Consider the following 26486-nt stretch of genomic DNA (forward strand, 5'->3'; position numbering starts at 1 on the left):
TTCTTTATCGTGCAAGCTGATATCCTCAGAGGAAACAGGAAGGACTCTGAGTGTTGGAAAAATCCATTTACAGTGGCCTACATGTTCCTCAGCACACAAGCCACAGCCAGGTTTAGACTATTTCAAATAGCAATGTCAACTATGAAAAATGATTTTTTAATTGCAAAAAACTTAAGTTACATTAAAGCACTTACACATAAACTGAAGATCCCTAATAGAGGTTTCCGTATTTTCATAAACTGGATGGGTGATGATTTCAGTTATCGGTTTAGTTGCTAACCCACCTTACAATAGGAATTTATTTAGTTAATGAGCTATTGATAAAGTCTAAGATGCCTTACAAAAAAAGCACTACCATATGATAATGTGAAGAAAATATAGTATATATATTATACTATACATAAAATATATATTATATATATAATAGTATATATTAATTCTTTTGACAATGACCCCATATCCAATAATGCTGGGGGAAATCATAAAGCAATACAATCATGGCCCCTGCCTCTGAGGAACTTCAGGACTAACAGAAAGTCAGTCCTAGTAAGTGGAAACCTAGAATTCAAATACAAGTGGAATAACTAAGCAAGCAATGAGATACAACATGCAAACACATAGCCCACGTGATACATGTGATACATGTAAATGGAAAAAAAAATTATGTGCACAACAGTTACAACTATATAAAAATTACATCTCCCAGAAAACTGTTACATGAAATCCCAGAAGTCAAATTCTCAGTATTCTAGCATGTGACAAAACGTAAGCATTTCCTCAGTGAAGATCATCCAGGTTTCCTGCAGGAACAAATGTTTTTTCATAGCCTTCTTCCTTTTTCACCAATAGAAGTTCCCATTTGAACACAAAAGATTTAAGGGCATGGCCAGCTTTCCCTATTTTTGAGTACACTATATTTCAATTCTAAGATGACTTTCAAATAGAGGAAATAGGAATAGGGTCTGGAAAATTCTGGGGCACAATTTTACAACTTATTATGTCATATATCCATGCTACATCAAATGCAATTCAAAAAACCTCTCACGTTACAGAAGAGCCACGTTAATCACATCATTTTCTTCCTTATTTATTCTGATGCGCTTTTTGAGACTGAGCAGATGCTACAATTCTGATTTAAACACCAAATGTATTTCCCGGGTCCAGACAAGCCTCTAAGAGAATCAGCCTAAAAATCTTTTAAATAAAAGTACACTTTAAAACTGTTTCACCTATGCTCTAGTATAAGTACATCAAAGAATCAGTTTCAGAGATTTGCTGAGACACTGATGCTGGTACAGCTAGAAGAGCTGTCATCCACTTCTCTTTTCTGCAATATTACTGTACTGCAAGAATGAAAAAGAAAAGATGTCCTGAATACTTGACAAATTCCACAAAGACTAAGGGACTTTAAAAATGCAGCATCGTCTAAAGGAGTTTCTGCCGTCCTTCATAAAGATGCAGCTGTGCAGGTGACAAGGTAATCCTCCTACCTTCATTTAAAGACCACATGACTGCTGTCGTAGAATTTCCTAACACTCACTGTGATTCCCCTTTGCCTCATCAATTTCCTTCAAATTCATCACTCATTTAAGAAGACAACTGTCACTTCCCAACCACCAACAGGTTACTTAACTTGAAGCACAATTTGCAATAATGGCCTTAGGAAGCAATTCTTAAGTCGGATCATGCAAGAGGCTGCTTTTCATTTCATTGCACAGAAGCTTTAGGCAATTGTAGGAAGTTGGGAATCTGACAGCTCACTCTAAGCTACAAAGTAATTTTACTGAAGCCATGTGTTCAGGTTAGCAAAGCAAACAACCCAAGTGGCAATAGCATTAACAACAAAAAAGAATAACATTCAGGGCTGTGAAGCTGACTATGTTGCTTTTACAAAACTTCTGTTTTCAAAAGGAAACCAGAAAAGAAACCTCCATGATTACAAATAATTTTATTCTAGGGGTCTGTTCTTTGTTGCATCAAACATGTAAGACTTTGCAAAATAGACACATAAAAATAGATGGGTCAACAATTAGAGGAATGGATGTAACACAACAATAGCTCGTTTGATTTTCCTAATGAGTCCAAGGCTGGAATGGAGGGGCCCAAGTTCAAATCTATTTATGGTATCATGAACCTCTCCTATGGAGACATCTTTGAAGTGATTTCATCTGCCAGTCTCTGCTGCATGAAAAGTATCAACTGTGCCCTGTGATGGCCTAAGGCCAAACTAAAATTCCAGCAAAAGACAGGCAGAATCACACTATATTCACTCAGTGAATGTTCACTGAAAGTCCTCCAGGTAAACATGACACAGAGCCAACATCACCCTCTCATCCCCAGCAGAACTTCCATGTTAAGGCCGGGGGGGGGGGGGGGGGGGGGGGGGTTAGGCACATGAACAGATACCCACCACAGTGTGGCCATGCTCTGACTGGGAGGCTCGGATGCTATGGAATCGCCAGAATTGGGACGTGTCAAGTACCTGAAGAGAAGGCAGGCACCTGGGACAGTGAACACTTACACCAGATAAAAGTCTGGCAGAAGAACTGAAAGAAATTCAGTATGGCTGTGGTTCAAAAGCTTAGACTATCCAAAGAGTAACACATAAGCACTGAAAGATCTTAAGCAGGGAAGGTGATCAGATGTGTGTCTGTGAAAGATACTCTGGCAGCATGTAGGGACCAGATGGGGGTGATGGAGGAGAAACGCTCAGAGACGAAGGTGGCTGCGGTAACCAGGAAAGAAAGAAAGGGAAACCCCAGTGGAGAAAACCACCAGAGGCAGACTCAAATGCACTCCGTAACTGACTGAATGGGAGGAGGGAGCTGGATAAGGGGAAGGTAGAGCCAGGGCTTGCAGTCAGAGGCTCGGCGTAGGCGATGAGTGATTTCTAATGCCACTCACGATGGTAGAGAACACAGGTAGCTTCAAGCGGGAAATGAGGAACTCCACTCTGGACATTTTACGTTTAGCTACCTGTGGGATATCAAAGTGGGTATGTCCAACAGACACATAAATCTGAAGATATGTATATAAACGAATCACTTTGCTATTCACCTGCAACTAACACAATATTGTAAATCAACCATACTTCAATAAAAAGAATAATAATTTTAAAAAGAAAGAGAGCAGGGTTGGAGGTTTGGAAATTTGGCATGAGATCACTCAAGAAAAAGTGTGTGGAGTAAGAAGAGAAGAGGATCTTGGACAGAACTCAAAGGAACTCCAACCGCAAAGGGACAAGGCGTGCTGAAGGCACAGTCAGAGGAGGAAGATACAGGAGAACAGTGTCACAGACGCCTAGGGGCATGAACATCACACAAAGGAGGCAGTGTCAGTGTCAAATGCTGCTGAGAGGCCAAAGAAGGTAAGGACTGAGAAAGGTCCATTGGATTTAACGAAGATTACTGGCGACCTTAAGAAGAGTTTCAGGGAGGCTGTGGGTGGACAAGGCCAGGCTGCAGCAGGTTGAGAGCATGTGAAACGTGAAGAGGAGGAAACAAAGAATGTAAGGAACTTATTCAAGAAATTTGACTGTTAAGGAACAAGGAGAAAGAGGGTAGTAACTGTAAAATGGGCTGGAGCTGAAGGACATATCTTGGATCATCTTTTTATTTCAAACATGTTAGAGACCTGAAAATGTTTAAGTGCTATTGGGAAGGAGCCAGAAGAAAGACAGAGGACATAACAACTAAATGAGCTCTCTGAGAAAGACCAGGGAATGGGATCTGACGCAGAGGTGTACATAATTGTACGTAAGCTGTAGAAAGGGGGGACTCTCCCATACAATGGAAGAGAAGAACAGATATGATGAAAGGGAGTTTAAAGGTTGGGGAACCAGGGGTCGGAGGTAATTTCTTTCTTTATGGGTCTCTCTCCGCTATTGAGAGTCTGCTAAAAGAGTCTGCATTTTTCAGTTCCACCAGCAATTTCTGAGGGTTCCGATTTCTCCATATCCTCACCCAACTACTGTCTGTCTTTGTCACTGTGATCACTGTGCGTTTGATGTGCATGCGCGGGCGTTCTCTTCTGAGGTCACCAATTCTCCCAGTGAAGGAAGAGGGAAAGGCTTTGAGAGTCAGAGGCGAGGGAGCAACAGAAAACGGGGGGAAGCAATAAAAACGAGGGTAGAAAAGTCTGAAGCAGCCACAAGGGAGGATGGGAAAGAGCACTGACCAGGGAAACCTAAAAAGATGCTAAGACAGAGCCCAGTGGGAGTTGAAGACCGTAAGTCCATAAAGGCACGCATTTGATCTTCTGTGAGATTTTCGTCTCCAGAAAAGAGGTTTTTTTGGTTTTTTGGTTTTTCTTAAACCAAACTCACCAGAATTGGAATGAAAAGTTGCTCAGAACACTTTTTCATTTAAAGGCAATAAGAAGTGCCCCTGAAAAATCCACCAGTTGTTTTTTGAAGTCCTATAACATATCCGTTAGAAATGACAGTTTGCATAAGATTCACTCTCCTTGACCCCAGAGAGCAAAGCACCTCTCAGACATGTATTCACTGCAGCAGATCTTGCATCTGTACTGTCAGAACTCACAATCATGGCGCTAAATTCATCAAAAGGCAAACTGCAAGGAACACATACATCTGTCATCTCAACAACGGGCAATTCCTTTAAAACATGCGAGATAATCCTACCACCAAGTTAACTTAACACTGATAATAACCACCATATGTACAAACAATAACCAATTACACAGAAGAGAATGACTTTTGACTTAACCCGTTACCTAGTAGAGTACGAGACATAGCCAAAGTCTTTGGTTTGATCAATTCAGTAAGTACATCCCTATGTAATATGAAGTAAAGGTTTAACTAGAGGATTATGGTTAAAGCATGCCACTGCACACACTGACCACAACTCTGTGCTCAGGGATCCCATCTTGGGACTGACTGACATGTGAACCAGATTCATACCCAGGGTTTTATGGCACAAGGTCCTATGTTGTTGCAGTTATCTTTTGCTGAGTAACCAGCCATTTCCAAAACTCAGTGGCTTAAAACAACAGCAGTTTGCTATTTCTCTCACTTCTGTGTTTTAACTGGGCTCAGCTGGGGTCGCAGGCATTGGGCGCTTGACTAGGGCTGAATCAGGCCTTGCTCCCATCTCTCTCTCAGGTGGGCTCTCTTTCTCCACCTCGCCTAGCCCAAGCCTCTTCACGTGCTGTTGGCCTCCAACAGGGTAAATGCTAAAGCTGCCAGACCTCTTAAGGACTATGTCCAGAACTGGCACACGTCGCTTCCACTACATTCTACTGGTCAAAGCAAGTCACAAGGCCAGCCTAGATTCAGAGGGAGCAGAGACAGACTCCATCTCTTGATGGGAGGAGTGGCAGTAGTGAAGGGTTGGGAGGAGTTGCTGGCAGTCATCTTTGGAAGCACCTCTGCCACAGCTGTAAACAATATTACTGAATGATTCCATGATACCACTTGAGTTCAGGATTGAAGCACTACAGAGGGGATAGACTTTGTCTATTTCCAAAACTAGAACTTTTTCTTAAGCATCAAAAAGAATACCTGGGCAAAAATATTTTTCCCCCCATGGAATGCTAAGCTCAGAAAAGCCATGTTATCTTCTTTTCTAGGGTTGTGGGATGGATACAGACCTTCCTTCAGGAATGGTCTCTGAGTATAACCTTCCCCAGATGGGATTCATCTTTTTCTGAAGTCATTTCACACCTTATAATATATTATGTATGCATGAGCATGATCTCATTTTTTAAAGTGTGTCTAATACTAAAAAACATAGAGGTTTCCCTAGCTATTTGAACTCTTGCTATCCAAACTCTATCTAAATTTAAGATTTGGCTAAGTTCTTCAACACAAACTTTTGCTACTGGCTCTCCTAGGCTCAGGAACGAACTAGATTTGAATATCACAGCATCCCTTACAATCTGAAATCTCACTATCTGGACAAAGCAACCCAGTAAATGCGTTTCATAAAAAGGACTTATACCCCAAAATATTAACTTGTTATCTTTAGATGATACAAATTACAGGTGATGCACATTTTTCTTTATGCTTCTGCCTGGACTCCAGATTCCTTGAGGGCCCAAACCTTGTTTCCCATGCCTGTTTAATGTAGTAAACACAGAATGAACAGCATAATAATTATAATCATATTAAAGGTCTTTGACTTCCCTTCAGTTTCATCTTACCCACTGTGACTTTCAGATAAAGGGGGACACGCTCAGACTTCTCAGCTTGAGCTCATTATTAAGAAGAAGCCAAGCTCCTGTTGGAGCACAGAGCCAACTCTAAAAAGTTTAAAGAATTTTTAAAGCTGCAAACTTGATAGCATTGGTTTTCATGGCTACTTGCTTTCTGAAGTTCTCAGACCCTAATCATTTGGATCACACATTTAAAAAATCACTGTGGAAGAAATCTCTTCAAAGATTAATATCCTTCCTCTTCAAGAGGAACGCTAGAGGGTAGAAGAAAAGGACCTATCTAGAAGTATTAATAAATGACTGGTATTTGCACAATGGATTTAAAGATATTCACAGAACAAATGCTATATTAATAAAATCTAAATATACAGTTACACATTCAACCCTGAAAAGAGTTCAAAGAGGTGAAATTCACCAGTGCTCACTTCAAATAGATACTTTCCATAACTGAAAGCACACTATAAACTGTCGTCAGGGATAAATCGTTTTTCCATTCCTTTCAGCATTATATACCTGGATATTTTCATGTTACTAGCTCACAATGCACACCAGCTTCAGAAACTCATAGTTTTTGCCTCCAAGGACTATAATCCTCCCCCCACGAAGAACAGGCCAAAGAAATAAGACTATGAATCTGGGTGGTTTTTCTTTTTTTAAGAGTTAAAATATTGCTTTATAAAATTGTAATCCCCAGGTGCAGAGTTCTGCAGCAGAAGACTTCGGAGAGTCTCACGTGCAAATAAATATAAACAAAAAGCTACTTACGAAAGCAGAACGGAGCGTGCCTAGATGTTCACCTTAAATAAAACAGTGCAGGTAGTCTACCCGAGGCAAGACAAGAAATGTCTTTTCATTCGGTTCATCGCACTCCTGGACAAAAGTCCCTATTAAGTGAAACCCCTTGGTGGACTCCGTGTTGTGGGGGAAAGGGAAACAGTGTAGAGTACGGTCTGTGACATTCGGAGGCGAAGGAGGAGATGCTGCGATCTTGGGAAGGGCCGAGGAAGCACCGCGAGAGTCGGAGGGGAGGTCTACTCTCACCCAAGCAGCGCCGAGAGCAGAGACAGACTTTAGCTACCAGCAAAACCGCGTCCCTGCAGCTCAAAAAAGAGAGGGAGCGGGGAAAACTTTCCCGAGCTGCTCCCCACCCTGTGCCCCCTCCTCCTAGGAAGAAACGCTAGCAGAGGGGCTAACGGTGCAGAGCCGGCCGCCCCATCACCCGCCCGGACGCCGCGCGCCGAGGACCGGGGGCCGGGAGCCGGGAGCCGGAGGGAGGGCACGAGGGAGGGAGGGAGGGAGGGAACGGGAGCACCGGGGCGCGCCGACCCGGCCCGCGGGGAAGGGGGAGCGAGGAGAAGGCAGGGGCGGAAGGGGCCTCCGCGGGGTCGGGCCCGAGCCGCCCCGCTCCGCGGCTACCTGGGAGGCCGGCCGCGGCCGCGCGCGGTCCTTCCAGGCCCCGCCGCCGGGAGCGCCGAGAGGAGCACCTCGGAAGCGTCGCGGGCCGGAGAATCGCCGGCGGAGGGGCGGAGCTGGAGGGGGCGCCGGGGGCCGGGCCGCAGGGTCACGTGGTCGAGCCGGCTCACGTGACGCCGACGCCCCGCGCGCGCCGCCAGCCCCGGGCAGATCCGCCCGCTGGGCCGCCTGGCATCGCGTGGGCCCCCGGGCGCGGGACTCCTCAAGAAGCGGATTGGCCGTCCGAGTCCGGCCCCGGGCTCTACGGAGTGTGCCGGTCGCGCTCGGCGGCTGCTGAGACTCAGGCTTTTGTCTCTCAGGGAACCAGGGAGGCGCGAGGGCGGGCTCCTGCCGCCCTCCCTGGATGATTGGCCGTGGGGAGAGCCGTCCCGCCGCCCCAAAGGGACCTAGGACCGACATGTAACTGGGAACTCCTCTCCCTGCCCCCGTGGGCATTAGTCAGGTGGTGCTGCAAGGGGACAGAGGGCCTCGGAGGAGAGACTCCTTTTACTCCAGAGACGCCCCCCACCCCACCCCCAATCTCCCATTGACCTACCGGTCGAAAAGCACCTAAGGCCCCGGGATAGAGAAGGTAGCAACTGGACCAAGATCAGAAGGAAGGAGGGAGTGAGGCACAGGGCCCAGGTAATGGAAGGAAGGCAGTGGTACCTCGCAAGCGAGCTGTCAAGATTGGAAGGGGCCTAAGACAGCAAAAGACCCAGTTTTTTCTTGTTATAAATGAGTAAACTGAGGCCGGGAGTGGAGATGCTTCCTGCTGCCCCATCCGGCCTATCATCTATTGAACCACAGTCATCTTATAAAGTACTGCACAGCTTTCTGGAAACTCCCTGGTTCTACAGTATAAAGTCTCAACTTCTTGGCATAACTTTCGAAGCAGTTTTGTTTAAATTTACTTTTCCCATTTAAATAGGAAAACATCCCCTTTTCTAAGCATCACCAAACACCTCAGCTAATCTACTAAAAGAAGCCTACTTTTCCTCATCTTCCAGCGCTTGTGCAACACTACTCGAGACTGGCTGCAGAGAATTTCTGTTTTCTTTGACTGCTCAATTTTCTTTAGATTACTTTTTTTTCCCTGAGTTGCTTTACTCCTCTTTATGTTTGTTCATTCTTTTGCCTCAGTCTGAAATGCCTTGAAACACCACCCTTTCCTCCCATAAAGAAAACCAGAGCCAGACAGTAGTTAAAGTGGTAAAAACAGATTTTAATCAGAAACTATTGCAGTAGGGGAATTGAGCCCAGTTCTATACTGAGGTTTCTTTTCCCCTATTGCAGTGGTTCCTGAATAAACTCTGTTCTTACTGCTTTAACCACTGTTGAGCTCTTGTTATCTTTAACAACATGCCAAGGTACACATCGGTCTCCTACTCATCTTTCAGAATCCAGGTCAAATACCACCTCCTCTTGTCTTCCTTCCCTACATCCTCCTCCTGATTCAACAGCATTAGCAACTGAAGTTCATTCAGATGGTGTCAGATGTAGCTTCTTCCCTGATTTCCAGGACCCTGTACGTATTCTGATACACAAATTTCACATTGCTCAGAAATTTACTGTTCACTTCCAGTAAGAACTAAATTACCTACCCCTTTCTTCTTCCCTAGATTATAAACTCTTCAAAATAAGACTTCTGGGCTTATTTCTCAGTATCCATTGAATGAGGGTCCATGAGATAGGTCCTCAATATCCACTGAGTGAAGGTCCATGTGATAGACCCTCAATATCCACTGAACTAAGTGGCTTGACCAAGGTACTAGCCATTCAGTGAATTTACTAAAAAAGGCCTACTTTTCTTAAAGACACTGAAGTCAGTTTCTTAGGCTCCAACCTGATCAAAATTACTTCTATAAAACATGTTTGAGAAAAAATGGGGGTTTGAGTCATCAAATATTTCCTGAGCACTCATTGCTTATCATGGGCCAGATGCTGTATTTGGAGCATCTTAGAGGATGAAAAGTTGAATGAGACATGGTTGCTGACCCCAGGGAAGGTGTAGTCTGGTTATTTCAGTCCAAGGTGAAAAGTATGATACAGAATGCTAAGTGAACACAACTGTGGGACCACAGATTATACAGGGGGTTAGGAAAAAGCTTCCCGGGAAGGTGAATTTGGTGGACAAGTGGTAGTTAAAAAAGGAGGGAAGGCCCTTCCAGAAGATACAGCAGTGCGTTCAGAGATAGGGAGGTATGAAACAGTGTTATTTATTTAGAAAAAGCAAGTAACCCTGACTGGCTGGACTTGATGACCTCATTTATATCTGGAACAAAGGAAACCTAATTAGGTTAACAGTTATTGTACTTGAAGGAGTTAGCTGTTTATTAGTATTAGTATTATTTATTAGATTGAGTAACTTTATAGGCTCTTCACCTAAAATTGGCCTGCACACTAGTGCTGGGTGATATATTTTTTTTTTTTTTACTTTTTTTTTTCCTGGCTCCAAAAGCTCTCTATAACTGTTATCTACAAACAGCAAAATTAGTTGTTTCAGAGAAGATTATTTTAGAGCCTTCTAAGCTTTGTCTACAGGGCAAAAGAACTCAGTTTACAAGGAGTACTTTAAGAAGAAACTGAGCTCTATCTACAGAGGTGGGGGAGGGGAAGGAACTTTCCAGTGACCTATGAAATCTTCTGAAAGTCCCCCAGGCAAGCAAAATTAGAAGGGATTTCAGTTACTTCCTCAAAGACTTGAATATTCTCTCTCCTGAGAGAATGAAAACAGCTGGCAACACTCAGATTATCTCCACCTTTTCTTCTCTGCCCCTCCTTCCTCTCATGGTTGGGCAAGATTGAGAGAAATAAGCCAGAGAACCACCAACTCTTATAATGGCTAAATAGGGAGCATTTAGGTCACTATATAAGATTGCTTACCTGTTTATGTAATACATAGGAAATCTGACAGTCTCAAAAACAACGTCATCATTTTTGAGAATTGAGAATGGCATAACTTCTAGGATTTTGCAAATGTAATAAAATGTAGAATCTATCTGGAGGGAGACTCCACTGTGGTTTTCTATTAGCTTAACCAAACAGGTAAACATGATCCGTCACAATACGTTTTGCAACCTCAATCCTTACTGATCAAACCACTTTGAGGATAATTTCTGCTCTTATAGCTGGGATAAATAAACATGGCATAAAACATGGGGGGGAAGCTTGAGAGAAGTGGTAATAGAGACTTGGAAAAGAATTTTAATTCTAATTCCTTTTCTTTTCTCACCCCCAAGAACCAGATGAATTCCCTTTGCTCACCATGCAAACACATTAAATAAACAAACAACAAGCACCTTAGCCCCAGCTAACGTACACTACTCTGCTGATTCATACCCCCACCTGCACCTCGGCAGATGCTATGCTGAGCAGGTGGCATAAAAAGATAAACCTACTTTGCTCCTTGGACCAGGCATGAGACTGCTCCTCTTGTAGTATCAATATCACTCCCACGTAAGATCACCTTTATGTGTAAAAGTGATCCAATATACTCTGTTTACAATTGCTTCCTTGTCCTTTGTCAGATGAATGAGCTTCTTAAATATGGAATCCAACCAAGGAACCCACTTTATAGCAAAGGGGATGTAGCAGTTGGCATATAGCCATGGAATCCTTTGGACCTATCCCATGGCATAACACCCAGAAGCTACTGGACTACTAAGCAATAGAACAGCCTGTTGAAAGCTTGGCTGAATTGCCAGCTTTCAACAGGAGATGATACCCTATAAGGATAAAGTGCTACCCGCCAGGATGCAGTAATGCTCTAAATCAGTTTGCATTATATGGTGCCGTATCCCTAATAGGAGAATACCTGGAAATGAGATCCAAGTGTGGAAGCACGAGTGTCCCTATTTACCATCAATTCCAGTTACCCACTTGGGGAATTTCTGCTTTTTCATCCTCACAACTGTAACCACAGGTTTAAAGATCTTGGTTCTCAGAGGGGGAACGTTTCTAGCAGAGAACACAGGAGCCGTCTTCATTGACCTTTAGGCTACACCACCACCAGGCACTTTGGGCCCCTGGTGTCAAGGACCTGCAGGCAAGAATAAGATCCTGGTGGGCGTAAATGACTCATCATCAAGAGGCAGCAGAGCTACTGTTACACAATGGAGGCAGGGAGGCATGTGTTTGGGGCACCCAGATAGTCAACTTGGACGTCTTTTACTCCTCTCTTGCGCAATTTTGATGACAAATGGACAAAAGCAGCAGGTGCAGCCTGAGAAGGGCGTAGTGAACCGTAATTGGAACGCACAGGTTTTGAGAGCCTGAGTCACTCCACTGGGTAAGTCCCCTAAACCTTCAGAGGTGCTAATCCACAGTGAGGAGGCAGAGGATGGGTATATGTTGCAGCCTCAAGACCAACTGCGGAAGCAGCGGGGGTTGCAGTGCATCTTACTAACCCTCCTTTTTATAAGTTTCCCAGGAAAAATGGAACCCAGCGTCCTGAAGGAACTGCTCCTCAGATTCGTGTTAAGAAAGTAGCTCTGATTGGCACAAGGCATGGACCATCCCGGATGCGATACAGCCCTGCCCGGACCACAGCTGCATCCCTCTTAGGAACTGCTTCAGCTGAAGAGAGCTGGTTTGCTCAATGTCAGCCCCACTTCTGGGACGCCAGCCTCCGCTGACTCATTGCTGCTCAATCCCACTTTCTTTTGCTCAGTAGGTGTGGATTAGAGTCCTCCCTCATAAACGTCCTATGTGCTAATCATCTCAGGGTCAACTTCCCAGGAAATCTTATCTTTGACAGTCTCTCTGGTGTAGGTTGCAGTTTGAAGAAGACACTAATCGCGTAAAATAAATTTGTGATTTGTACTCTGAAGGAATTGAGCAAGATGCAGTGATAGCAAAGAGAGGGAAGGTGTACTTGGAGAGGAGGTGACATTTAAGCCAAGAATTATACAGTAGATAGAGGTCAGCCATGGGAAGAGCCGATAGGAGAGTGTGTTTCAGGAAGAGAAACATCTTGGTTATAAAGGCTCTTCCAAAGAGTTCAGCATATTGGAGTACCACCCAGAGATCTGTAGTCCTTTTAAAGGATTTTGTTTCAAATGTATGGGAGGCCTTTAAAGGGTTTTTAAGCAAAGACAGTAAAATGCTGTGATTTGCATTAAAAAAAAAAATTCTCCCTGATAGTGTGGAAAACAGACTGGATAGGAAAAAACATTAAGGAGGTTACTGCAATGTCAAGAAACATGCCCACCCAAAGTTTGCCCCTTCCCTCCAAACCATGTTCCAGGTGACTAAGACCCTGGAATTCCCAGTCCGCTACTAGGACCTGCATGGACCTCTTCCCTATGTCCATCCCCACTAGGACAGACTGCATACCCTTAGGGCCATGGGGTGGTCAGGGAGGGATTGTTGTAGGGCTCGGAAGTGGAGGGTCCCCAAGCATGTGTGTAAAGCTCCTTACAATGTGGGATGAAGCCAGGATTGGAAAAGATGGGGGATGAACACTGGGACAGGGACCAGGATGATACTCCTTCCCTGCCGTGCCAAGTTCCAATGTAGAACTCCAAAGATTCCGAGAATCATAAATTCAAGGCTTCGCCATCCAGGTTATTATGAAGCTGTATTTGTCAAGACACAATAGAATATATTTTATTCAACAAGTTGTTAGCTTGATTTTTAACTCATAAGTTTTTAGACATATTGGGGCAGGAGACAGATGGGCCCCCAAGGGCAAACGGTCTGAGTTTATTCCCTGTGGCCCGATACTCTGAGACAGGAATAACAGGACAGTCGGGAGAGGAGGCGGGCCCTGCCCAGATAGAAGACAGGAGACCACACATTCCTCATTCTCGAAGTCAGGAGACCTCCCCCAACTACACATGCACAGAAAGCCTCCTTGGAGGTTAAAAGAGGAGTGATGCCAAGCGCCCAAACCTACCCCTAGGCCTCTTTGGTGGAATCCATCTTGGCTAAGAGATGCGCACGCACACGTGGGAAAGTCCTAAGATACACCAAATGTGGACTCTGAAGCAGGCAAATCAAAATGACTGGTCAAAGGAAACACGGAAGAAATGCCCCATGAACGTGATTCAAACTGCCACGAGGGCGTGACTCTCTCTCTGAGTCCACCCGTGTGTCTATCCACACATATTCTGCTCTTTTTCCTAATAAATACTTGTTTCACTGCTTTCCGTCTTTGTGGGAATTCTTTTCTCCAAAGCCAGGGCCTAGTGGCTAGGATTGGGTGCTCTCACCACTGTGACCTGACCTCAATCACTGGCCAGGAACGGAAACCTTGCTTCAAGCCGCTGCAGGCCGAGGCCACCGGAGATCATATTTGGTGTCGAAACCCAGGAATTCAGGAAGTCAAGGTAAACTGCGGCTTCGCCCAGCTGCGGCCTGAGGCCCCGTCTTTTGGTCGTGCTTTCTCTCTCTCCCTCTCCCTCTCTCACTGTCCCATGTGGAAGCCTCCACTACACCTTTCTTTCCCACCTTACTTGCACAACAAGGTCTCTTTCTCACTTCATATCTCTGCGCCCTTTTAGGGAAGGACTTCCTGGATATCATTCCTAAGCTACATCCCTGCCACTGCCAAACCCAGTGCTGCCTGTGTCAGACAAAATCGTCAGGTGATTCCCAGTTCTATCTTAGCTGCCAGACAGATAGGGCAAAGGATTTGGGGTTTTTCTCTCACCTCATTCAACGCCAGAGATTTACTATGAGGATTTTTCCGCCTCCCGGCCCTCAAGCCTTGAACCCTGTGCCATTTTCCACAGTGCCCAATTCCAATTTCTCCAAGGGTCTGTCTTTACATCTATCGGACCCCCCTTCACTCCAGGTCTTAGCAGCCTACACGCTGCTACAGACAGCCCATCGGGCTGGCCACTACCCAGAAGCCCGAATTAGGAACTTTGTAGATGCTCAGTTGTGAGGAATACACCCCAGCATAGGAAGACTTATCACAGGACATAAGCTCTAAAGATGAGGGATCCCTCCTAAGGAAAGCCCTGGCAACCAGTCTGCCCTGGTCCAAAACCCCTTCTCTGGCCAGCTGTGCTGGGGGGACTGCCCTGCACAGAGCACAAAGGAAGGCCAGACACGTCTGGTCAAAAATCGTTGGGGGAGTAGCACATGCCTAAAACCCCAACAGGTTCAAAGAATTTGGGAGATGCCCTGAACCCCTTATGGTTAAAACCTCCTGGTAAATATTTCTGAGATGTCGGGATTCCGTTCTAGAAGCGCTGTCTTGTTCTCAGGTTACTCAGCATGGGAGGATCCCCCTTCAAGCCAGAAGAGACACCTCTGGAGTGTATCCTTAAGAATTGGAAACTTTTTAAAATAGAAGGGCTAAGGAAGGAAAAACATCAATTCTACTGCAGCAGTGCCTGGCCTTTGTTAGGAAATGGAAAAACATGGCTGGAAAATGGGTCTCTAAATTACAATACCATTCTGCAATTGGATCTTTATCGCCACAGGATGGGGGAGTTGAGTGAGGTTCCCTATATTCAGGTTTTTATGGTCCTTTACCAAAATCCCACCCTATATGGCTCTTGGAATTCAAAACTTGGGGAACCAGTAGATTCTCCCAACATTTTCAATGATCCCCTTCTCAGCTCTCCAGTCTCTCGGGGGGAAACTTAGCTTCTCCTACTCCTGACAGTGTCCCGACTTCTCCAGAGCCATCTACTCCTCCCGGTCCCTCTGACCGATCTCAAACTCCACCTCCCTATGTCCCTCCATACCCTCCATTATCCCAAGAAAGAGAGGCTAGTCTCTCTGGGGTAACTTGCAGTGGAGCTTCCTATCACCCAGGATCAGGGAGAGTATGCCCTCTTAGGGAAGTGGCAAATGGTGAAGGGACAATCAGAGTACACGTGCCCTTCTCTTTAATCGACTTAGCCCAATGCAAACAGAAACTGGGCTGATATTCTGAAGACCCTAGTAAGTTTGTTGAAGGGTTTCATGCCCTAACTCTGGTCTATGACTTCCCTTGGAAGGATGTTCAAGTGGTGTTATCTACCTGCTGCACCCCTGAGGAAAAACAGAGAATCTGGGCAGCAGCCCAGGGGCACGCTGACCAGCTTGCCAGAGACCAACCCGAACATTATGCTGTGGGTGGAGACGCAGTCCCGAATCAGGAACCCCCTTGGAATTATAACTCCCAGGCAGGAACAGAAGCCAGGAAGCACATGATCCAACGTGTTTTAGAAGGGATGAGAAAGAGTATCAAAAAGTTAGTGACCCAAGAAGAAGAAGAAAATCCAGCCCTCTCTCATGGGCGGCTTGTGGAGGCATTTAGGAAGTATACCAACATAGATCCCTCCACTTCTGAAGGTCAGTCCCTGCTGGGACAGCACTTCATCAGCCAATCCGCCCCTGATATCAGGCGGAAACTCCAAACATTACAATTTGGCCCACAAACCCCCATGACCCAACTCCTAGATGTGGCCTTTGGGGTATTTAACCATCGAGATCAAGCTGAGGAGGAAGAGGGAACCCAAGGTGAGAAAAGACAGGCCAGGGCTCATGCAAACCTGATAGCCGTTGCTGTCAGCCACGCCTTGCAACCTGAGGACAGCCCAAGGGGCCCAAGGAAGTCAAAGTATCCGTCTGGAGGAGAGACCAACAAGGGGGAGTGCTACCAATGCAAGTCAACTGGCCACTGGGCCCGAGAATGCCAGAAAGAGCCCCCCGGGCCATGCCCAGCCTGCAAACAAATCGGTCATTGGAAGAGGGACCGCCCTCTGTCCCGAAGAGGAGGGGGGTCTCCGCTCCCAAGATGGCCCTGCTGGACGACGGAGGCGGCCCGGGGATGCTGGCGGCTCCCCCCAGTGAGATGTGGATCTCCATAAAGCAGCCCCAGGTAGTCCTTGACGTAGCAGGTAAGAAAATCGATTTTTTAATTGATACGGGAGCCACTTACTCACAACATCTGGTTGATTTCTCACGTGGGACCTCTTTCCTCCAAAAGCTGTACTGTGACTGGTTCGACGGAAAGCCTCACACCCATTACTGTACTGGGCCTCTCACTTGCCAATTTGAGCCGCGGCTGATTTCGCGTGCCTCTTTAGCTGTGCCTGAGTGCCCCACCCCATCTGGGGAGAGACAACTGTTTTCCAACTTTTTACAGGGAAAGGGCTCCTGGAGACAATTAAAAGAGTTCCTCGAGCCTGTGCCCTTTGCGCCCCCCATAATCCAGGAGGCAACCTCAAGCCTCCCCATCTCGTTAGCCCAGTCCAGTGACTTGGGACTTCCCCAGGCGAGGACTGGCAAAGAGATTTCACTCAGATGCCCTCTTTCCAGGGCTTCACATACTTACTAGTCTTTATGGATATTTTTACTGGATGGATAGAGGCCTTCCCCACTAGAACAGAGAAGGCGACTGAAGTGGCTAAGATGCTCCTAAAGGAAATTATTCCTAGATTTGGGTCACCTTCAGAGCAACAGTGGACCTTTGTTTGTAGCAAAGGTCACGCAACAGCTTTCACAAGCTTTAGGAATTAAATACCACCTCCATTTGTCCTGGAGACCTCAGTGCTCAGGAAAAGTAGAACAGGCTAATCATACTCTAAAGAAAACCCTGGGCAAACTCTGTCAGGAAACGTCAGAGTCGTGGTATCGCCTGTTGCCAACAGCCCTCTTAAGGATCAGAGCAGCCCCTCAAGCAACCACTAAGTTAAGCCCTTTCGAAATGACATACAGAAGGCCATTCCTTACTCTGGACATGCTAATTGATCCAGAAACCCAGGCTTATCTTAGATACATTATAAACCAGAAGGCTATACACGAGCATGGCAACAGAGTACACCCTCTCCAGATGGAAGTCCCAGTCACCCTGTTGTAAACCCTGCAGACTGGGTAATGTAAAGACCTGGAAAAATGAGTCCCCTGGCGACCAGCTACTCCCAAAACGGAAGGGTCCTTACCAAGTCCTGCTGAGTACTCCTACGGCAGTTAAACTTCAGGGAGTCACCAGCCAGGTTCACCTGTCCAGGATTAAACCTGTCTCCACCGATATGTTACAGGAACCTAAAGAAACACATTCCAGCCATCCCTGTGAATCCACCCCTTCCTCCGAGTCTCCACAGGATCCGGAGGACCCAGAACAGACTCTCCAAGACCTGAAGCTCTTATTCAAAAAGGACAAAAGGATTTCTTAGACCCTAGGCTAAGTACCCATAGCCACTATCCTCCTTTTGCCTTCTGGCACTCCAATCCACTTACAGAATAACTGATATGCTCTCGTAGATTTAGAAAACTACTCTCTGCTCTCACCCCTGATTTCAGAATTCACTCAACTTCTCTGCCCATGCTGGGTGGTTTAAATGTGACCCTGGGGCTTCCCTGGTGGCACATTGGTTAAGAATCTGTCTGCCAATGCAGGGAACATGGGTTCACGCCCTGGTCTGGGAAGATCCCACATGCGGCGGAGCAACTAAGCCCGTGTGCCACAACTACTGAGCCTAAGCTCTAGAGCCCTCGAGCCACAACTATTGAGCCCACGCGTTGCAACTACAGAAGCCCACTCACTGCAACTAGAGAAGCCTGCGTGCCTAGGGTCCATACTCTGCAACAAGAGAAGCCACTGCAACAAGAGAAGCCACTGCAACAAGAAGCCCACTACAGAAGCCCACGCACTGCAATGAAGAGTAGCCCCTGCTCTCTGCAACTACAGAAAGCATGTGTGCAGCAACAAAGACCCAATGCAGCCAATAAGTAAAAAATAAAAATAAAAAATTTCACTATTAAAAAAAAATATGACCCTGACTGGTACTTCTCTGAAGCTACTAATTGCCTTAGTTTTTCTATGACTATTTCCCTTACCCACAGGGTGGACAGATAACTCTCTGGTTCGCATTGCACAAACTCTTGCTTCCTCCACTTGGTTGACAGAATGCTGGATTTGTTTACCCTGAGCTAAGTCCATCATGGACCATGGCGATCCCTTTGTCCATTCTGTAAGGAATTTTAGCCAATTTCCTAATGGAGAATGGTCTACCAAAGACCCAAGGGTCAGAACAGTAATGTACAGAGTCAGACTTGTTCATTTTCCTACTGAAGAAAATTCTAATGTCTCTTGCCTAACCCTCCCCTTAGCAACAGAAGGAGAATATGAAAAACTGGCAGGACAAAGATTTGGCATTTAAGCAACCCAGCACTTTATAATGGTCCCTCCTGAGCCAGAACTCCAATTATCTATCTGTGCTCAAACCCAAACTAGCTACCCAAAGGAAAAAGGAGCCACATTAAAGGAAAGTTATCAGGATGGACATGGATGGAACACATTGGATATATGGTTGGAGACCATTTCCATAACAATAGAATTGGACAGCTAGGTTTTGAAACCTTGGATGAGTTAGTCTGTTGTGCCCCGCCAGGATATGTTTTTGTGTGCCAGGTAGATAGGAAACCATAGTCCACTAATTGCCTGTACAGTAACTCCATGTCTACACAGTGTATGCTGGGAACCTTGATTACTCCTTTCTCAGTCCACTCCTTAAATGAATCCAAACACTGGGCGAGTTCATTAAAGCTATTTACTCAATTAACTCGAGATTTACCTGGTGGCATCCCAGACGGAGATGCCTATTTCTTTGGGTGCACCCTGTTACCATGGTGGGGAGCAGCTGCCCACCAACATGTCCTTCGAAATTTGTTTCATACTCTTATTGCCATAGCTAACAGTACCACTAACTTTCTTACTAATTTACAGAAGTCTCTAGATTCGCTGGCCAAGGTGGTACTTGACAACCGTCTGGCCCTGGATTATCTGTTGGCAGAACAAGGAGGAGTATGTGCAATTGCCAACACTTCTTGTTGCACATATATTAATACCTCTTCCCAGGTAGAGACCGACATTGAGAAAATTCGACCACAGGCCACCTGGCTTCAGCAGACAATTAACCACCAATTCTCGCTATTCAATATGGGTGGGGAAATTGAAAACTGGTTTTCTAACTTGTTCTCCTGGATCCACAAGGTATCAAAGGCTTTCTGATGGGACGTTTCCATTTTCTTATAACCTTCCTCATTTCAGCCATGCTGATTTATGTTATATTTCGCCTAGTGCTCTGTTGTCTTCCATACTGTTGCAAATCTGCAACTAAGACCTTTCAGTCCAAGAAGGAGCCCTGGGACCAACAAGTTCAGACCTTCCATTTTAGAAACAGAAATATACTAAATTTTAAGCCTGACATTAACAAAAATACACTTACCTTGTATAACCAGATTCCTACCCTTGCTTGAGTCTCTCATTATAACAGTCTTTAGCCCCTGCTTTTCTAATCTAATTATGTAGCCTATTTTCTCTAGGGCATCACAGGACAATGGTGAGGCAGGGACTCCAGCCACTCCCCACAGCAGGTCCTGCCAAAATAACAACAGAAGTCACCCTGGGGCCCCTCAATGAGACAGGGCAAGAGCTCCGTGACTCCCCAGAGAGGTAGGGCCTACAAGCCCCTTGCCAGCTGGAAGAAGCTACAGAAGACAGACCTTCACCCTTCATCTTCCCAGTGAAGATTTTTTGGGGTTTACATCTCTCGGGGGGATTTGAGACACGAGACAGATGGGCCCTCGGGGCAAATGGTCTGAGTTCATTCCCTGTGGCCCGATACTCTGAGACAGGAATAACAGGACAATCGGGAGAGGAGGCGGGCCCTGCCCAGATAGAAGACAGGAGACCACACATTCCTCATTCTCGAAGTCAGGAGACCTCCCCCAACTACACATGCACAGAAAGCCTCTTTGGAGGTCAAAAGAGGAGTGATGCCAAGAGCCCAAACCTACCCCTAGGCCTCTTTGGTGGAATCCATCTTGGCTAAGAGATGCGCACGCACACGTGGGAAAGTCCTAAGATACACCAAATGTGGACTCTGAAGCAGGCAAATCAAAATGACTGGTCAAAGGAAACATGGAAGAAATGCCCCATGAACGTGATTCAAACTGCCACGAGGGCGCGACTCTCTCTCTGAGTCCACCCGTGTGTCTATCCACACGTATTCTGCTTTTTCCTAATAAATACTTAACTTGTTTCACTGGTTTCCGCCTTTGTGGGAATTCTTTTCTGCAAAGCCGTAGGGCCAGGGTCTTGTCACTGACCACTGGTCTAGTGGCTAGGATTCGGTGCTCTCACCACCGCGACCCGACCTCAATCCCTGGCCAGGAACCGAAACCCTGCTTCAAGCTGCTGCAGGCCGAGGCCATCCGAGGTCAATGTGATATGTGGGCCTCCATTAGTAATTTTGCCCTGGGTTCTACAGATGTTAAGGATGGGCCTAAAAGCCACCTTACCTACAAAGAAACAATACACATACAAAGCTGGCTTCTTATTACAAACAACAGATGCCAGAAGATAATGAAATACTGGGTCGGCCAAAAAGTTCGTTTGGGTTTTCCCTGCGATGTTACAGAAAAACCCAAATGAACTTTTTGGCCAACCCAATAATATCTTCAAAATGATGGGGGAAAATACCTGTTAACCTAGTACTTCCTATCCAGTTAAACTAACATTCAAAGGTGAGGATAAAATAAGGACATTTTCAAACCAAGACTAAGAGAATTTCCCGCTCACAGACCCTTGCAGAAAGAAGAAAAACAAACCAAGAAGGAAGGATTCAAATGTATGAATCAATAATGAGCAAAAATATTAGCAGACACATTGGTAAATCTAAGTAAACACTGACTATAAAAATTTACTAATTTGTAGAGGATAAATACAGGGTGAAACCAGGATATTACATAGCAATCAAACTGAAGATGAAAGGCAAGATTCAGAGTTTCTAAGCTCCTTAAGATGTTGCATATACAATGTTAAAAAATTTACCCATAACTTTTAATATTTTTAAGGAAAACATCTTAAGCAAATATGCAAAAAAAGAAAGAAAAAAATGAATAGTTAGGATGAAGGACTGAAAAAAAGCAAAATACGTTTAACTGGTAGTACATATAAAATCCTCCTTGTTTCAAAATGGAAAATCAGACACCAATTTTTCTTTGTAAGTTTCCTCTAACCAAAACCACTGACCATAAAATACCACCTCTGCCACCACTGCCCCCCAATTATAAATTATTGTTCAGCTGTTATTCTTTATCCTTATAAAACTCCATGAAAGATAGATACTGGTTAGGGGGAATCTCAAATACTTGGGGCTTTTATACCAATGAGTCAAGTATCGATACCTATTTGCACAAAACTCTACTCTTTTCTGTGGGCAATACAAAAAAATTAAAAAACAGTCTCTCTCACCAGGCAGTTTACAATCTGTTAAGGAAAAGCAAGCTATATGAACCCACCTGAAAGTAAACCCTACTATAGAAGACAGCAAAGGGTTAAGAGGCTTGGATTGTATAAATGTTACAGTTCAGGGTAAGTAGGATCCTTTCCAACCAGGATGTCTCGGCACTCTTTGAATATGCGAAATTTGATCTGGGCTTTAAGAGAACCGGGAGTAGGCATGAGCAAAAGCGTTAAAATATCAGAAAGCCTCGAAGCCAAGAAAAGACATTTTCAAGAAAGATAAGCATTGTGTGAAACACCGAGAGAAATTATTGAATGTCATAACACTGACTGAAGTCATCACAAGGGAGAAATAATTTAAAATATTATTTTATACAGAAACAGAGAACAAATTAGGAGTTACCTGTGGGGAGAGGGAAAGGGGGTGGGGGCAAAATAGAGTAAGGGATTAAGACGTACAAACTATGTATAAAATATACTATGTATAAAATACATAACCTACAGGGATATATAGTACAACCCAGGGAATACAGCCAATATGTTATAATAACTATAAATGGAATATAACCTTTAAAAATTGTGAATCACTATGTTGCACACCTGAAACATAATATAGTACAGTCTAGACTTCAATTAAAATATATATATATTATTTTAAAGATAGCACCAACTTAAATTTTTTATTCAATTTTCCTTCTTTTATATTCTGTTAAAATTTTCCCCAAAATGTATATAGCAAATATAAATACAAAATACTGACTTTCTATAAGTTACATACGTGAATTGCTCTGATTTTTCCTGCTTCTACACACAACTTTATTTCCTAGACGTTCTTTAGTTTTTTTTTTTTTAAAAGGTGGGGAGGCAAATCTTGCTTACTGCAGAAGGGATTTCCATACTATTGCTTGTGTTTTAAGTTCAGAGTTTTTAAGCACTTGGTCTGTATTATTAAGAGTCACGATATTCATAACATCTAATATTTATTAAGCAAGTATTGTGCTAAGTGCTTTCCATGCTAATGCTAGCTGCCATAACAGATAAATCCCAGAATCTCAGTGGCTTAACAAAATCAAAGTTTGTTTCTCACTCACGTCAAGTCCAAAAGGAGTGTCCCTAATAGGCATAAAGCTCTCCTCCACGCTGTATTTCGGGACCAAGTTTCCTTCCATTTCCTAAAGATGGTGGTTCTGCCATCGTTCACAAGCAGCTTCCGGGGAAACTGCAGAAGTTGAAAGAACAAGGAGGATCACCATGCGAGATTTCTGTGAGCTGAGCCTAGACGTAGCGTGAATCTCTCCCTCTTACATTCCATTGGCCACAATTACCTGCAGGTGATGTGTGAAATGTGGTTTAGCTGATTGCCCAGGAAGAAAAAGAAATGATTTGGTGAACAGTTTGCATTTTTCCCCATTTAATCCTAACAACCCCATTGGGTATGCAGTATAGTTTATAGCACTTTACAAATGAGGAAACTGGAATTTTGATAGGTGAAGTCTCTTATCTCACGGGTAATAAATGACAGAACTCAAATTCAAATCTAGGCAATCTACTGAAAAACTATATTCCCTATCAGGTCAACTGCAACATGACTGAAATTCTTGTTGCTGAAGAGGAATGTTTAGGCTTTCTTTTAGTTAGAAGAGATGTATGACGATTTTGGAACTGTAAGTAGTCCAAACCTGTCATTTTAGTGAAATTGAGATCCAGAGATAGAATGTCCTGTTGAAGGTTCAAATCACTGCTACTCAGGTATTATACAATGTCAAGAACATTTTATAAGAAAATATAATCTTAACAAACTAAACTTATGTCATCCTTTCTAAAGTTAACTTCCTAAAAGATGTGGTTTAATGTAGTTAAATCCAAGCATTTAGATTTGCTTCTTGAAGAGGAAGCACAGCACAGAGTAAGCCTGCCATCGTGTGGTGTGAGCCAAAGCTTAACGACTGTTAAATGTTTTATTCCCATTTATTGTTTGCTTCTAGTTCATTTATTAACCAACCTAGATTTGATAATGCCTTTGATACGAAATTCACACCCAGCTATGGTAAATGTTGTAGGTTTAAGTACTTTTTTAATTTCAAGATACATTTCTTCATCCAATTCTAAAAATTATTGCAATATTTCCGATCCTACTACAGGGATGACCAACTTTTAAAATGTGGCCCAGGTACTTTCACAAGAGGATTATTTACTTCAGTGCTTCACAAACAAGGAAACAAATTCAACAATTAGTAGGATTTATCTCAGACCACCCAGAAGTGAATTAATGAGCCAGATTAGAAGGCAGAATTCCCAATCATGCAATAGGGATCACCAAGGACTCTTCAAATATAGATAAAACACCCCTAAGAAGGAGAGTCAGAATTTATACAGGATTTACCATTTCCTAGAGTTTTAGCAATAGATAAGCTTAATGTGTTGTTGTAACATGCCAGGCAGACATTTCCCTGCCCTCTCCCTGCATTTATCAAAAAAAATATCTAAAGTTGTTTAGGGACTTCCTAGGTGGTGCACTGGTTAAGAATCCACCTGCCAATGCAGGGGACACAGGTTCATTCCCTGGTCTGGGAAGATCCCACATGCCACGGAGCAACTAAGCCTGTGCACCACAACTACTGAGCCTGTGCTCTAGAGTCTGTGAGCCACAACTATTGAGCCCATGTGCTACAACTACTGAAGCCTGCGCGCCTAGAGCCCACGTTCAGCAACGAAGAGTAGCCCCCGCTCTCTGCAACCACAGAAAGGCTGCGAGCAGCAACGAAGACCCAACTCAGCCAATTTATTTATTTATTTATTAAAAACAAATATATGCATATGTAAAATTGTTTAAAAGGCAATAGATCTAGCAGGAGACTACATGGAAGTCTGGTACTCATGCTGCCTCTAGCACTTGTTTCAGATGATTGGGGGTGGGGCACTGGTACTCATATCCTGATAAAGTTTTTACATGTTCCTCTTTCTTCTTTTTTAAGTCTTATTACGACTTCCTCCTTTTTCTACCATGGCAAACTCTGAAATATCAACTTCACACATAATTCACCTGATATGACGGGGGAAAGCAGTTAAAGAGAAGAAGAATTTTCAGCGTTTGAGGGTTTAAAAAAAACCCACATCCTCCTTTGTTCTTTTCTTTTTTTCCTTTTTTGGATAGAGGGTTCGTGCGAATAAGCCCACGCAATGGTAGGTAGACTTGTCATTCCTGAGATGGGAGCATCAACGTAATCCAGTGCCTGTGGGTCAGCATCACTCTAGGGGAAGAAAAGGGTGTCGATGGGAATCCAGGCTTCTCTACACTCCAGATTTCTCCCCTCCTCCTCCCCTCCCCCAGCCTCCACATCTTTCCCAAGTGTAGGTATGTACCAAGCTCAAGAACACTACGTGGGCAATGTGTGCTAGGAGCCAAAAGTATATGAGCAGCCCTATATTGTGTAGACACACATTTCTGGGGGGAAATGCTCTGCCTTCCCTCCAGAGCAGCCACTGATCTCCCATCTTATGGACACCTGTGCAGCCAGGTAAGCTTGGACTGGGGAAGCTGCAGCACTCCCTGTTCTAGAAAGATCTCCTGCAGACTCTGCTAATCTCTAGAATCACATAATTTCACCTGTATTTTAGTATTATACGTCTTATGGCCTTCTCAGTATTTCATGTTATTTTTAAAAATAATAAAAGATAACTAGGTAGACTTAATATGTACTCACATGGAGAAATCACAGAAACATTGTTAAATGAAATAACTTACAGACCTCACAGTTATGTTAAAAAAATACCCAACCAGAAATAAATAATAAAATATATATGTGCTACAAAATATGAGTACATTATAGAAAGATAACTGTAAAAATGTATATCAAACTGTGGATCCTGACCATCTCTGAGGAGGGGAGTAGTGATTTGGAGGGTGAACTTAGGAATTTCACCCTATAGACTTTTATATCGTTTGACTCTCATACAGAAAAATACATTCACCATAACTTATGTAATGATTTTTAATAAAAAGAAGAGAATTGAAGTAAATACTTTGCTGCTTCTTGCCCAGAGTGACAGTAACTCCTCTGGGAAACGCAGAAAAGTCTCAAGTGCTGATTTGAGTTTCTAACTGAGATGTGACCTTCCACACTCCTTCCTAATCAAGTGGTTTTTTCCCTGCCAACTAAAAATACACTATCCAGTTCAGGAAATGTGGCTGATTGAATAGCAGCTGCCTCTGAGGACCTACTTTGCATATTAAAACAACCTTGGGAGAAAAATAGCAAAACCTCCCTGTCATCAGTTCCTGCTTTGAGGCGCGGCTGGAGCTCATCACGTCACACACGTCTGTCTTGGCCTCCACCTTATCCTTCCTGTATCTTTTCAGGAGGCGGTCTCTGGCCAGTGTTTCTTTTCCCCCTTCGTGTCAGGAAACTTCCTGCAAATATAGTAAAAGCAGAAGCTGAAGGAGCTTCAGTGCAAAGCTAATATGCTTCAGATCTTTCTCACACTGTTTCAGAAAGCAGATCATCCACTGCTGTTTCCTTTTCCTGTGTGTGTGTGTTTTTTTAAGCAACAAATATCCACTGCCAAGATACTATTTCTGTTCAGAGTGAGAGAGAGGAAGAGAGAGAGAGAGGCACAGAAATCTCCCCCAGCCCTGCTATGTTCGTTACTTGGTCATAAAGAG

At 44.2% G+C, this 26486-nt stretch overlaps 1 protein-coding gene across 9 annotated transcripts in view; it reads right to left on the reverse strand.

The window, feature by feature from the left end:
• The window catches only part of RCBTB1 (RCC1 and BTB domain containing protein 1), a 104554-nt gene that overhangs the window by 46346 nt on the left and 31722 nt on the right, over positions 1 to 26486 (reverse strand). For 2 of the 9 annotated variants that reach the window (XM_057707118.1, XM_057707116.1), the window contains 2 exons: positions 24867 to 26234; positions 22915 to 23177 (listed from right to left, as the gene is read on the reverse strand). The gene's annotated coding sequence lies outside the window, so the exon portion shown is untranslated. Of the gene's footprint in view, positions 1 to 6939; positions 7275 to 7590; positions 7891 to 22914; positions 23178 to 24866; positions 26235 to 26486 lie in introns of those variants that run through there. The other 7 variants (XM_057707124.1, XM_057707119.1, XM_057707123.1 and 4 more) reach the window with 6 other exon arrangements.

This window comes from Hippopotamus amphibius, chromosome 14 (genome assembly GCF_030028045.1).
Source record: "Hippopotamus amphibius kiboko isolate mHipAmp2 chromosome 14, mHipAmp2.hap2, whole genome shotgun sequence".
NCBI classification, from domain to species: domain Eukaryota; kingdom Metazoa; phylum Chordata; class Mammalia; order Artiodactyla; family Hippopotamidae; genus Hippopotamus; species Hippopotamus amphibius.